This window comes from Oryctolagus cuniculus, chromosome 4, assembly GCF_964237555.1.
Source record: "Oryctolagus cuniculus chromosome 4, mOryCun1.1, whole genome shotgun sequence".
In the NCBI taxonomy this organism is placed as follows: domain Eukaryota; kingdom Metazoa; phylum Chordata; class Mammalia; order Lagomorpha; family Leporidae; genus Oryctolagus; species Oryctolagus cuniculus.
The window spans coordinates 118,988,279-119,001,859 of record NC_091435.1 but is presented as its reverse complement, the minus strand read 5'-3'; positions in this window follow the sequence as shown (position 1 = coordinate 119,001,859).

Genomic DNA, 13,581 nt, shown 5'->3' with positions numbered 1-13,581 from the left:
TTCTTTCCCCTAGGTTTTCTTTAAAAAATAGTAAACTATCACTGTACTTATGTATTTAAGGTTTGTCTAACAATACATCATTTTGAGCTGATTATGTAATGTGCTCACACCAACCCTAGAGATTGCCTTTGGGGCATTTCCTTTGCAGTGTTGTGGAGACTATTGATGGCTTCTTTTCTTATGGGCTTCAGTTCTTCCCATCATTGGTATTTCAATGTTATCACTTGTAAAATAAGGTAATTGAACTTAAACACCTGTAAAGCCTCTGAAAATCCTTTCTGAATTATTGTTTAGTATCAATTCAATAATAAACAATATCTTAGATGCTATGAAGAACATATAAGTGAGAAGCATATTTTTAAAGCTTTATTTGTGAGGGAGGGAAGGAGGGAGGAAGAAATAGAGAGAGAGAGAGAGAGAGAGAGAGAGAGAGAGAGAGAAATAGTTAGTTCCTACCCACTGAATCACTCCCCACATGCTTGCAATACCAGGAATTTGGGCAGACTGAAACCAGGAGACAGAAACACAATGTGGGTCTACCATGTGGGTGGCAGGGACCCAATCACCTGAGCCATCACTTGCTGCCTTCCGGGGTCTGCATTAGTAGGCATCTGCCTTTGAGATCTGGATCCAAGACTTGAACTCAGGTACTCTGATGTGAGATGTGGGTGTTTTAACCGGCATCCTAATGCCCAATCGAGGGAAATATTTTGAAGTGTACTTCCTTGGGGTGAGCATTGTGGTGCAGTGGGTGAAGCTGCCACTTGTGATGCTTACGTCTCATTTCAGAGTGTCTGGGATTCAGTTCTGCCTCTGCTTCCAATCCAGCTTCCCAGTAATGCAGCATATGTTGCCTCAAGTATTTGGCTCCTGCCACCCATGTGGAAGACCCAGGTAGAATTCTTGGCTCCAGGCATCAGATTGGCTTAGCCATGGTTGTTCTGACCATTTGGGGAGAGAAACAGTGGATAGAGGATCTCTTTCTAACTTTCCCTTTTCAGATAAAAAAGAGGTCTCTAGAAGAAGCACAATATTTTCATGCATACATTCTTAAGTACTTTGAACTACATTCAATAGTTCATGATAAAGATGCAGCATTCTGTGCTTTCGCTTTTGAGCAGTCATAGATGCCCCAGAGATTCCTGATCCTCTGTTCTCAAGTGTCACAACATTCCTGAGGGGCTCAGGCAAGATGAAGAGTCGATTAATATAAAGTCACTAAAATTAATAGTTATAACACTTTCATTGAAAACATACATGGGCAGACCCTCAACCCCCATTTAAAAATGACTTAATGCATGTAAAGCATTACTAATTGCTAAGGGAATCAAATGGTAAGACTTTTTCACCTTATAGACAATTCCACCAAGGCTACATTTTGCTGAGGTACCAGGAAATCTCTAAATTTTAGCAGCTTAGCACACTAAACTTTGTAGGCTGCAGGTCTGGAAGACTCTCCAGGGTAACTGTTCTCTTTGCTGAAACTGAGTGAATCCATCATGTTGTGGAAGTGTAACTTCCTTACACTGTGTGGCAGGGGTACGAGGGGCAGGCAGAGTGGGGCACCTGCTCTGAAATGCTACCTCTGGAACAGCAGAATGATTTTTAGTCAGGTTTATGGGCCAAAGGAAGGCAATTCAAGTACTGCAGGTCAATTCAAGTACTACTCAGCTATTAAAAAAAAAAAAAAAAGACGCAACTGGAAGCCATTATATTTAGTATATGTAGTGAAATAAGCCAGTCCCAAAAAGACAGACATAATATGTTTTATCTGATCTTAGGTAACTAATAGAGTACATGAAAGGTAATGTATTGGAATGAAATAGACATTTTGAGATTCAAAGATTATTTATAGCCCTGTCTGTTCTGTTGAGGAATATATTATTTTTCTTCTATCTATTTGTTGAACTCTTTTACTTAGTGTAGGGTTAACTATAAGATCAGTAAGTAAACTGAAAATAGAGCTTTGTAAAAGTTAAAAGTTAGAATATGAGAGGGAAGAGGGGGTAGGATTGGAACATGGGAGGGAAGGAGGGTTGGGGGAAGTGTCACTATGTCCCTAAATCTGTATATATGAAATGCATGAAACTTGTATAACTTAAATAAAATTTTTAAAAAAGGAAAAAAAAAGAAAGGAAAAAAAGAGAAGGTGTTGACGTATAATCCTCCTTATACATGGAAGGAGAGGAGAACTAGAAACATTGAAAAACAGTAATAATATTTGCAATACTAATTAAATTAGTTAATAATATTAAAAAATAAATACAGTTTTGGGAAATAGTCTTTGCACATGCATGGTATATATGAATTCAGTCCAATTTATAGATGGTCATTTAAAACAATTGAAATATAAGGACCTGCATTGTGGCATAATGGGCAAAGCCACTGCCTGCGATGCTGGCATCCCTTTAAGGTGCTGGTTCCTGAACTAGCTGCTCCAACTCCCTGCTAATGGCCTGGGAAAAGCAATGGAATGGGCCCTGCCACCCATGTGGGTGACCTGGATGCAGTTCCTGGCTCCTGGTTCCAGCTTGGTTTGGCCTGGCTATTGCCAACATCTGGGGAGTGAACCAGTGGATGGAAGGTCTTTCTCTCTCTTTCTCTTTTTCCTCTCTCTCTCTCTGTTACTCTGAATTTCAAAATAAATAAATGTTTAAGAAAAAATAAGCAAAACAAAAGCACATAATGCAAAATAGTTCTTAGATCCAGAAATTTTAGCTATGTGACTCCCAGCTAATCTTCATTGTGCTCTTACTTCAAAAAGTAAGAGAAGTTTCCACATTTCATTATATTTAGTGCTTACTTTTTTTCAGAGTTTATCCTAAGTGAGTGATGTGCAAAGTATCTTACAGTAACTTCTTTATCCATCAAAACAGACAAATTAAATAACATATTTATACTACAGAGTGTTATTACATGAACTTATGTCTTGTCCACGATATATTGTGGAGAAAGAAAAACTTTCAGGGAGGAATTATAATATTGTCATATTTGTGTGTGTGTATGTATGTATTTTGAGAAGTGTGTGTGTGTGTGTGTGTGTATGTATTTTGAGAAGTGACATTAGGTGATTTCCTGGTCATGTGAACACCTTGGAGGCTACTTACCGAAACTAAGATGACTACAACATCACAAAGCAAATATCACAGGGGTCTCTGTCACATATGTGGTGCTTCATTGGTTGTAATGTCATTATGTGGCAATGGCTCTGTAGAAAGAAGCTTGAAAAGATAAACAGTTAATTTTTGAAAATGTAGTTCACTCTTTACATTACAAGTATAAGACATTATTCTTCCTTTATACTCTAAAAGTTTTCTGAGTCTCCTACAATGAGTATATGTTTCCTTTAAAATAAAATAAGGCTGAACTCTGTAATTAGCACACAGTTATTCTTAGGTGTTTAAATTTTAACTGAAAAGTGATCCCTGTTAGGAATTTGGGAAACATTATGCTGAGTGAAATAAGCGAATCCCAAAGGGACAAATACCACTTGTTCTCCTTGATAGGTGACAACTGAGCACCAAAAAGGAAACCTGTTAAAGTGAAATGAACACTAGGAGAAATGGTGACTTGATCAGCCCTCACCCTGACTGGTAATGAACAGCTTAATATGTTATCCCTCTTAGTATTTTTTTTGTTTGTTCTACTTAATACTTTTGGTTGAATACTGTAATCAATACACAATTCTTCTTAAGTGCTGAAACTTAACTGAAAAGTGATCGCTGTTAAATATAAGAGTGGGAATAAGAGAGGGAAGAGATGTGCAATTCAGGTCATGCTCAAGTTGACTTACCTCAAACGGTAGAGTTAGAAACATACCAGGGGATTCCAATTCAATCCCATCGAGGTGGCATGTACCAATGCCATCTCACTAGTCCCAGTGGTCAATTTCTGTTCACAATTGATCGTAATGATAGGACTAAGAACCAAAGGGATCACATAAACAAGAATAGTGTCTGCAAATACTAGCTGATAGAATCAAAAAGGGAGAGAATGATCCAACATGGGAAGTGAGATACACAGCAGACCCATAGAATGGCAGATGTCCTAAACAGCACTCTGGCCTCAGAATCAGCGCTTAAGGCATGCGGATCCGGCTGAAAAGCCCATGAGAGTATTTTAGGCATGGAAAGCCAAGACACTCTGGGGGAAAAAAAAAAAAACCTAAATGAAAGATCTCCACAAGTGAGATCCCAGTGGAAAGAATGGGTCATCAAAGAAGGAGGTACCTTTCTCTGAAGGGAGGAGAGAACTTCCACTTTGACTATGACCTTGTCTAAATAAGATCATTGTCCATGAACTCAAGAGGCTTCCATAGCCTTGGCAACTCATGACTAGAGCCTAGGGTGATTACTGATGCCATAAACAAGAGTGTCAATTTGTTAAGTCAACAACAGGAGTCACTGTGCACTTCCTCCTCATGTAGGATCTTTGTCCTTAGTGTGCTGTACATTGAGATTTAATGCTATAACTAGTACTCAAACAGTATTTTTCACTTTATGTTTCTGTGTGGCAGCAAACTGTTGAAATCTTTACTTAATGTATGCTAAACTGATCTTCTGTATATTAAGAGAATCGAAAATGAATCTTGATGTGAATGGAAGGGGAGAGGGAGTGGATAAGGGGAGGGTTGCGGGTGGGAGGGACGTTATGGGGGGGAAGCCATTGTAATCAATATTCTGTACTTTGGAAATTTGTATTCATTAAATAAAAGTTAAAAAAATAAAATAAGGCAAATCTTATTTTAAAATGAACTATAATCACTTTTTTTCTTGCTTCAATTTGTGGAAGGTAGTATAAAAATATTAAGCACTTAGAAATGACATGTCTACACCCATGTGGGAGACCCAGAAGAAGCTTTAGGTTCCTGGCTTTGGCTTGGTCCAGCCCTGGCTTTGCAGCCATTTGGGGAGTGAACCAGTGGATGGAAGATTTCTTTTGCTCTCTCTGTCTCTCCCTTTCTCTGTAACTCTGCAGGAGCCCAGGCACTTAGGCTTTCTTCCATTGCTTTCTCAGGCAAGGAGCTGGATTGTGAGTGAAGCAGCCAAGAATTGAACTAGCACCCATATAGAATGTTGGTGTCACAGGCAGTGGTTTTACCTGCTACATCATAGTGCTGGCCCCAATAAATCTGTGTTCTTTTTTTTTTCTTAAAAGAAATGACATATGTAGAGAGACTTTGCTTTTAAAAAGACTCAACAATTTTATTAGGAGAAAAGTTTCCATGTTTGATTACAAAAGAGCAGAAGATAGTATAGTATATTGCCAATGTTTGTGGTGCAAAGGAAAATTTCTGAAGAAAGTCAGCCATAATGTTGCCTTGAATTGAGAAAAAAAATGTGAATGGAAAACAGAGTTAGATTGATTCTTAACGGTGGCTACAGTTGAAAAATTTAGGTGAAAGAAAAATCGTGACAAAGGAGTGTTATATTAATGTAAGCAGCAATGTGGTGTTTAAGGACAAGAGCATTTTAGATGTAGAGACCTATTTACAAGCTAATGTCAACTAGTTTCAGAAGGTATCATGAAGAGTTAGAGGGAGAAGATATTCTCTCATTCTCTAAAATGTGCCAGTTGTTCTATTGTTATAGATAACAATAAAAATATGTAAAAAATAGAAACAATATAAATGTAAGCAATAGAAAAATATGTAAAAATATTTTCTTGACAATGAACTTTTGGGCATTTGGCCTAGTATTTCAGATACTGGTTGAGATGCCTGTGTACTGTAGAAAGTGCGTGGATTTTGTCACTGTCTTTGGTTCCTGACCCTAGTTTCCTGCTGATGCAAGCCCTGGGAGGCATGAAATGATGGCTCACGTGATCGGGTCCTGTAACTCACAGGAACACCTGGATTTAGTGCCTGCCAGTTTTGGCCTGGTCCATCCCCAGCTGCTGTCAGCATTTGGGAATTGAACACTGGATGGGAGCTCTCTCTTTAGGTTGTGTCTCTCTCTGTCTCTCAAATAAAGGCACCTTTTTCTTTTTTTAAAGAAACATTAGGATTGATTTTGATTGCTAATAAAATTAACATTAGACAGGTTTTTTTGGAAGGGATGAGGGCCTAGATTTGCCATCTTTCTAGTAAAAATTTGTCTACAATACTAGGTGAAACTGGCCTATTAAATTTATTTAAAGTAGCTTTTGCTTCTCTCCCTCCAATACGCATTCCAGGTAAGCAAGTCTAGAATTATCTTCTATATTACAAACCTAGTATACTGGTTCTTGGAAAATAAAGGTCAATTTACTTATTAAGATGTAAATTTCCTACACTTCCTGGATATGGTCAAACTGCTGGCACTTGAGTGGAAAGGATTTATGTTCCTTATTGACTGTGTAGAAGAACTACTTTTTATATCAAGTAACATTGCATAGAGTACTGGATTTAGCAACAGATTTTATTATCCACTTAGTTACAGGCCTTTCAATGGTGAGTTGAAATTTTGTCCAGGCCCAAAGAAGATTCTTTTGTATTTTTTAATGTCAATTTGAAGAAGTTCAGGGCTTCTTCACTGTGAAAATGAAATTCCTAATAAATGTGTATGGTAACATTTATTAAAATGTTAGGGCTTTCCTTGTGAAGAGTTTCTTTCAATAGTAAGAAAATAAATAATATTCTGATTGTAAACAAATATTCTCTAGGCTTGTTTTAAAACAACTATATTCTAAGTAATAGCACTTCAACTTCAGCTCTTCTCTACTTATAGCAGTCTTACAATAAATGTATGTATATTTCTTGTATTTTTCCCTGTTAGGATCAAGTACATGGTCAAGTTGAGCAGAAAAGTATGTGTAAGTTCAGAGAAAAAGCACTTTGTAGGAAAGAAAAAAAAAAAACACGCTTCTGTGGATGAGTAAAGCAGCATAGACTTAAAATATTGAGCAGAACAGTACACAGCTTTGTCTCGGTGATTTCAATTTTAAAGATATTGCTGCAATTATTTAAATATGCAACTTTTCTTTTTTCTCTCACCGAGCAAATGGTGAAATATTAAGTTGAATATGATTTTTCTACTCTAATTTTAAATGCTCTCTAGAAAAATCAAATGATGCTGATTGTAGTTCCAAGTTCACATTGTGTGGCCATGCTAACTAATAAAAATGAAATATATTTTTATAACCTAGGGGTGCAATGGAGCTATAGTTGGCTCAGCTGCATATAAAGAAGCCTTGTTTTGGCTTCATTTTGCTGGGGATGCTTTCTCTATTTATAGACTCAGCAGTGAAACCTTCTGGGGAATGACTACTTGGTGTGGCCATGTTTCTTTCAAAGGATCTAAAAAAAAAGAAATAAAGTAAGAAAACTGTGGCATAGAGCATGCTGATCAATGTGTAATGATATGGCTGGATCAATGACTTCTAATTTTCTTGGTCTGCAAAATGTCAACTGTATGAATATTGGCAGATTTTAGAAAAGTTTCTAAGTAGAATAAATGACCAAATTCAACATAGTTTTGTTGTTTATTTTATTCATGTTTATCACATTTATTTCAGATAAACTTTACAGTTATCTATAAAGTCTTGAGTCTGCAACTATTCGTCTGTGTAACCTTTCCTTTTCCAACAAAAGAAGTTCTCATTGTTCTTTCCCACAGAAGGCTGTTTTTCATTGACTCTGTATAATATCAGCCTAAATAAAATGTAAAACTCTCTGAGATACAAAGTATCACAACTTGCAGTGATGCAAAATCTTTCTTTTAGACATTAAAATACCCTTTCTGTGTTTATAGAATCAAAAATATAAAAAAAAACAATGTTTTATTTGTAGAATACTATTAAGAAGTTCATCTCTAAAATGTTATCATCCCTGTTATCTGGGTCCAGTGCCTGGTTCTGTGTGGGGTGGACATTTGATCAATGATTCTTGGGTTTCCTTTTTTTTAAATTTATTTTTATTTATTTATTTGAAATTCAGTTACAGAGATGGTGAGGCAGAGAGAGAGAGAGAGAGAGCGAGAGAGAGAGAGAAAGAGAGATCTTCCATTCATTGTTTCACTCCCCATATGGCCATGCTTTGGCAAAGCCAGTAGCCATGGTCTTCATGTGGGTCTGCCACATAGGTGCAGGGGCCCAAGGGTCCATCTTCTGCTGCTTTTCCCAGGCCATTAGTAGCGAGCTAGATGGGAAGTGGAGCAGCCAGGACGGAACCAGCACCCAAAAGTGATGCTGATGCCTCAGGCAGAAGCTTCACTTGATCTTAGCCAAGAGGCTGAGAAGCAATTCAGGCAAAGGCTTAGCCTGCTATGCCACAGTGCCGGCCCAGTCTTGGCAATCTTATCACGTAACAGTATTTGTAGGGGTACTTTTCCTCTGACAGCCCCTTAGTACTCTGGTGTCTCCCAGGACGCTGCCCTTATTTCTTTCCATCTTCCTACCCTTATTCTGTCCTGTGACTGCTACTCCAACCCATGGGCATACTATTCTCAGTACAAACTTCAGAATGTTTGCATTAGCTATTACCACTTTGACACTTCTCGGATAATTCCAACCTATTTTGCCCATATGTGATTATTCTCCAGTCTCTCTCTGTACTTAGTTTTTCTTGTATTCTCTCTTTTCCCAGCATGGTACCCAAGTCAGGATCCTCCTTGCTCTGCATCTCACCTACTCCTTTTCTCTGTTCAGCAAGTCTCATACTCCTGGAAACAATCTCCTTCACACCACCATGGCTAGCCCTCTGTGCCAACTATGGCAGCTCAGCCTGCGCTGTTGTTAGCCTGAGGACTCTGGCTCTGCTACTCTGTCCCTCCTTGTCCCTCGTGCAAGTGATCCTGGATCTATTTGTCAACCAGTACTTAAATTTCAAGACTTAGAACTCAAAGGCCAACCCTGGGAAGATTTCCCTGACATTCATCTCCTCACTATGATGTTGAAAATTACTTTCTTTGTAATTCTCCACCTTACCTTATGTGTGCACTCCTCCTAAGAGCACTTAGGATCATGTATATGCATGCCTTTTTCTCTCTGTGATGGACTGTAGCCCACTATAAGGCAGGGATGATGTTTATAAGAGTATGCCTTATCTGTCTGCCTAGAACATTGGAGGTATACAGTTAGTGATAAACAATTTAAATTTATAGTTTTATAATATTAACTATTTTTATTCAGTTAGTATTTAAAAAATTTTCACTGTACTGCTTATAGCTAATGTTATAAACTATATCATAAATCGTTATTGGAATTTTGGATTCTTTCCTAAGGATAGAAATAATTTTCAGAAATGGAATTACTGAGACAAAGACTGAACAGTTTTAAGATTCCTGATACATATTGTACACACACATCAGAATATTTAATATTTATATTATTTCAACTTGAATTTTAATATATTTTTGTTTTTAAAACAATAGTGTAATGAAATCTTAGGTTTGTTACAATATTCCTGCTGGGAAGTTATTTTTGGATTGTTCAGTTTGTATTTACAAACTGATATAGTTGGTAAGATTAAATTACTCTCTTTCTCCCAATGCTGTTGGAAATATGGATGGTAGCATTCAATATAGGCCACATAGGCAATGTGTAAAAGCTTATTTTTTTTCTTTCTTTCCCTTTTGTCACAGTCTAATAAATTCCTAGTGGACTTTGATTATTAAGACACAGTGCAAGGCCTACCTTTTTAACCTTCCTTTCTGAATAGACTATTGATTCAACTGAAACTGCTTTTTAAAAATTCAATATGCACAACTGGGGAGTTTGCTCCCCCTGCGCTTTACAGGAAGGTTGTGAAGATTAATACATTTATAGAGCATTATGTGCCTCTTGGATGAAAGATTTGGTATAAAATACAACCCGAGTATTGTTATTTAAAAGCAAACTTTCTTTGGGGAAAGAAAAAAGGCTTCCGCAGTAACTTTTGATTAAAAGTTATGTACTCCAGTACTTTCTTCCAAAGGCGATCTCCAAGGAAGTCTTGAAAATTGTACACCTTGCCATCTGCTGACAAGATGCAGCATAAAGGAGAAATGATGTGGGCTCATTTCTGTTCATCTATTTCAAGCCAGTATGGCCTTGATTTGGCCCCAGCTCATCTTAGCAGTCCTGGGTTTATTGTTGTGCTTTACTTAACTTCTGAATAATTTCTAGCTTTTCATTGTTTAATTGAACATGAATTCATATGAACAATTACCTGACAGGCTTTTTTTTTTTTTTTTTTTTTTTGGAATAGATCCCATGTGATCAGGAATGCATGGGGTTTTGGTAGCTATGGTAACCACATCATAAACCTTGATGGATGGCAGGTGCTTTAAGCACTTCAACTATTAGAACCTTATGGGCACTCGATGTGTTCAGCCAAGAATGACATTCGCCCACAGGGATCATAAAACAAAAAGAACCTTTACTCCTGATTTAGCAGTGAGAAGATAACAGACATGTACTAAGGAGGTTGTAATGCAACTGGATGAGGATTACTTTGATAAACACTGCTAAAAGGGAGAAACAAGGGGCCACAGGAGACAGTGTAGCTTAAATGTGAAGCAGTGTAATTATTCTCCATGTGTCTGCGTTTGTCTGTTGTTATCTGTTTGTCCTGATATTGTGAATTGTGTGTAGGTCACAAATACAGTTTTAGGAATGAATTCTAAGTCCAGAACTTTTGAAAATTATAATATACTTTCTGAAATATAAGAAACAAAACCTCTCTATTAGGTTTTTAGATGACTCAGGAAATGAGAATGAGTAGATGTTAGGCAGCGTGTTGGATGACAGAATGGGGATTTGCAATCAGTCAGGTAAACTAAAGTGGGAATCATCCATGTGGTTAATAGCAGGCATAATTGTTTAAAAGAGATGAGTACAGTGGTCACTCAAACAGAAGCATTTTACAAAGATACTGGATATACAAAGGAGACTAAAAGTAACCAGGGTCCCATAGCAGAAAATACTGTAGAAAGGTACTTCAAAAGTCAATGGAGCCGGTGCCGCGGCTCACTAGGCTAATCCTCTGCCTTGCGGCGCCGGCACACCGGGTTCTAGTCCTGGTCGGGGCGCCGGATTCTGTCCTGGTTGCCCCTCTTCCAGGCCAGCTCTCTGCTGTGGCCAGGGAGTGCAGTAGAGAATGGCCCAAGTCCTTGGGCCCTGCACCCCATGGGAGACCAGGAAAAGCACCTGGCTCCTGGCTCCTGCCATCGGATCAGTGCGGTGCGCCGGCCGCAGCATACCGGCAGCGGCGGCCATTGGAGGGTGTACCAATGGCAAAAGAAGACCTTTCTCTCTGTCTCTCTCTCACTGTCCACTCTGCCTGTCAAAAAAAAAAAAAGTCAATGGAAAAGTGGAATTAGAACAGAAGGTTATTGTGCTACAAAACAATTTTGAAGTTCATGCACAGTTTCTTTCATAATACACATTTTCTACAGACTTTTTGAAGTACTGGCATATTTGGGAAAATAGATAACTGCATAGTACTTAATAAAATCCAGAAAATGTTAGATCAGGACTGAATAACAAACACAATACATGAAGTAGTTTCAGAGGTATAGTATAGAATAAAGGGAATATTAAAACAGGCAAAATTAATGATAGCTTTCGAGAGCGTGTTTCTGTCACTCAGAGAAGTGTATCCTTTGTTCCCTATGTTAAAAGAAGCAAACTAAATTGCAGCATAAGAGATTTAGAAAAACAATAAAGACATTTCAGACAGTGGATTTTGTTAAGAATTAAGAGAGTTTTATTAGGGAAGATTTAGAAATGGTATTCCTTAAGAATCTTTAGAAACAGGGTGGTAATTCTGTTGTGTTAGTAATAAGAGGGAGAGTAATAAGACAAGCTCTAACAGGCACTGTACTATTACATTTCTCTTTAAAGTCTATAAATCTCGTTTCTACTTCTGATTGATAAAATACAACATTCTTGGGGCCGACGCTGTGGCATGGTGGGCTAAGCCTCCACCTGTGATGCTGACATCCCATATGGGTGCTGGTTCGTGTCCTGGATGCTTCTCTTCCGATCCAGCTCTCTGCTTGTGGCCTGGGAAAGCAGTGGAAGATGGTCCAAGTCCTTGAGCCCCTGCACCCACATGGGCGATCCAGAGGAAGCTCCCCGCCCCTGGCTTTGGATCAACTCAGCTCCAGCTGTTGCAGCTATTTGGGGAGTGAATGAGTGGTTGGAAGACCCTTCTCTCTCTGTAACTCTGCCTCTCAAATGAATAAATAAATCTTTTAAAAATTCTCAATTTTTGTGATATTTTTCAGCAAAATTCCATGGAAGGCAATTTAGTTTAATATATCAGCAACTCAGAATTCAGAAGTTGCACGAGATTTCAGTGGGCCCAGGAATTGTGAAAAAATTTCATCTTCAGGCATTATTAACGAGTCTGATTTGGTAATTTTTCTTTTTTCTTCTCTTCTCTCCTGGTGGGCTTTCCCATGTATAGTTTGGAATTTAAATAAGAAATGCACCAAGTCTTCAAACTGTTATAATATGGATGATTACAGTAGGTTTTCTACAGCTTGAAAAATTGCAGAAAAGACTAAGGTTTCTCAGAGATAATGTAATATTTTATTGGGCTTAGATTATTTTCTTTGTTGCATGGCACTATTTGGAGCATTTTGGTCTTCATCAAGGTGATGTTTATTCCTGTTACACAAAGTGGCTGCAGTCAACAACAGTAATTTGTTAGTAGACAATGAAATAACTCATGGATCTAGAAGGCCTCAAGCATTTGAGACTTACTGAAGACCTAAAATCATGAACTGGAATCACGGTTATGTTAAGTATGAAGGCAATCCCCCTACACGTCCTTTTCTCCATATAGCTTTTGTCAAATGTCAAACCCTTAAATAACCAAGACAATTTATATATGACCTTGAGCTCCAGAGTCAAATTCTTGTGAGACATTGTAATAAGGTCTATTTGACTCAACTCTGCACCCGTGAGCTCAGTGGCTTATGGAAAGGAAAGTGTTGGTATATGGCAGTGGCTTCTCAAAATGAGGTTTTTGGACACACAGCACCAGCATCACCTGGGAATTTATTGGAAATGCAAATCTTGGGTCCTATCCCAGATCTTATGAATAGCAAATTCTGGAGTTGAAGCCCAAAACTCAGTTTTAACAGTATTTATAGATAAATCTGAGGTGCAGTAATGTTGGGAAACCTTTGCATGGTAACTAAACTATTTGTATTTCCATCCTGGTTTTAGCATTGAAAGTCTGGTACCCCAGAAAACTCCTAAGTCCAGGATAAACCAAGGACTGTTGATCATCATATCCCAGGCTTACACATACTCAGTAGTGGCTGGGGTACAAGTGCTCAGAGAAGGGGGCCTAGAAGTTTCTTTTAAAAGGGATATATGGCCGGCGCCGCGGCTCACTAGGCTAATCCTCTGCCTAGCGGCGCCGGCACACCGGGTTCTAGTCTCGGTCGGGGCGCCGGATTCTGTCCCGGTTGTCCCTCTTCCAGGCCAGCTCTCTGCCGTGGCCAGGGACTGCTGTGGAGGATGGCCCAAGTGCTTGGGCCCTGCACCCCATGGGAGACCAGGAAAAGCACCTGGCTCCTGGCTCCTGCCATCGGATCAGCGCGGTGCGCCGGCCGCAGCGCGCCGGCCGCGGCGGCCATTGGAGGGTGAACCAACGGCAAAAGGAAG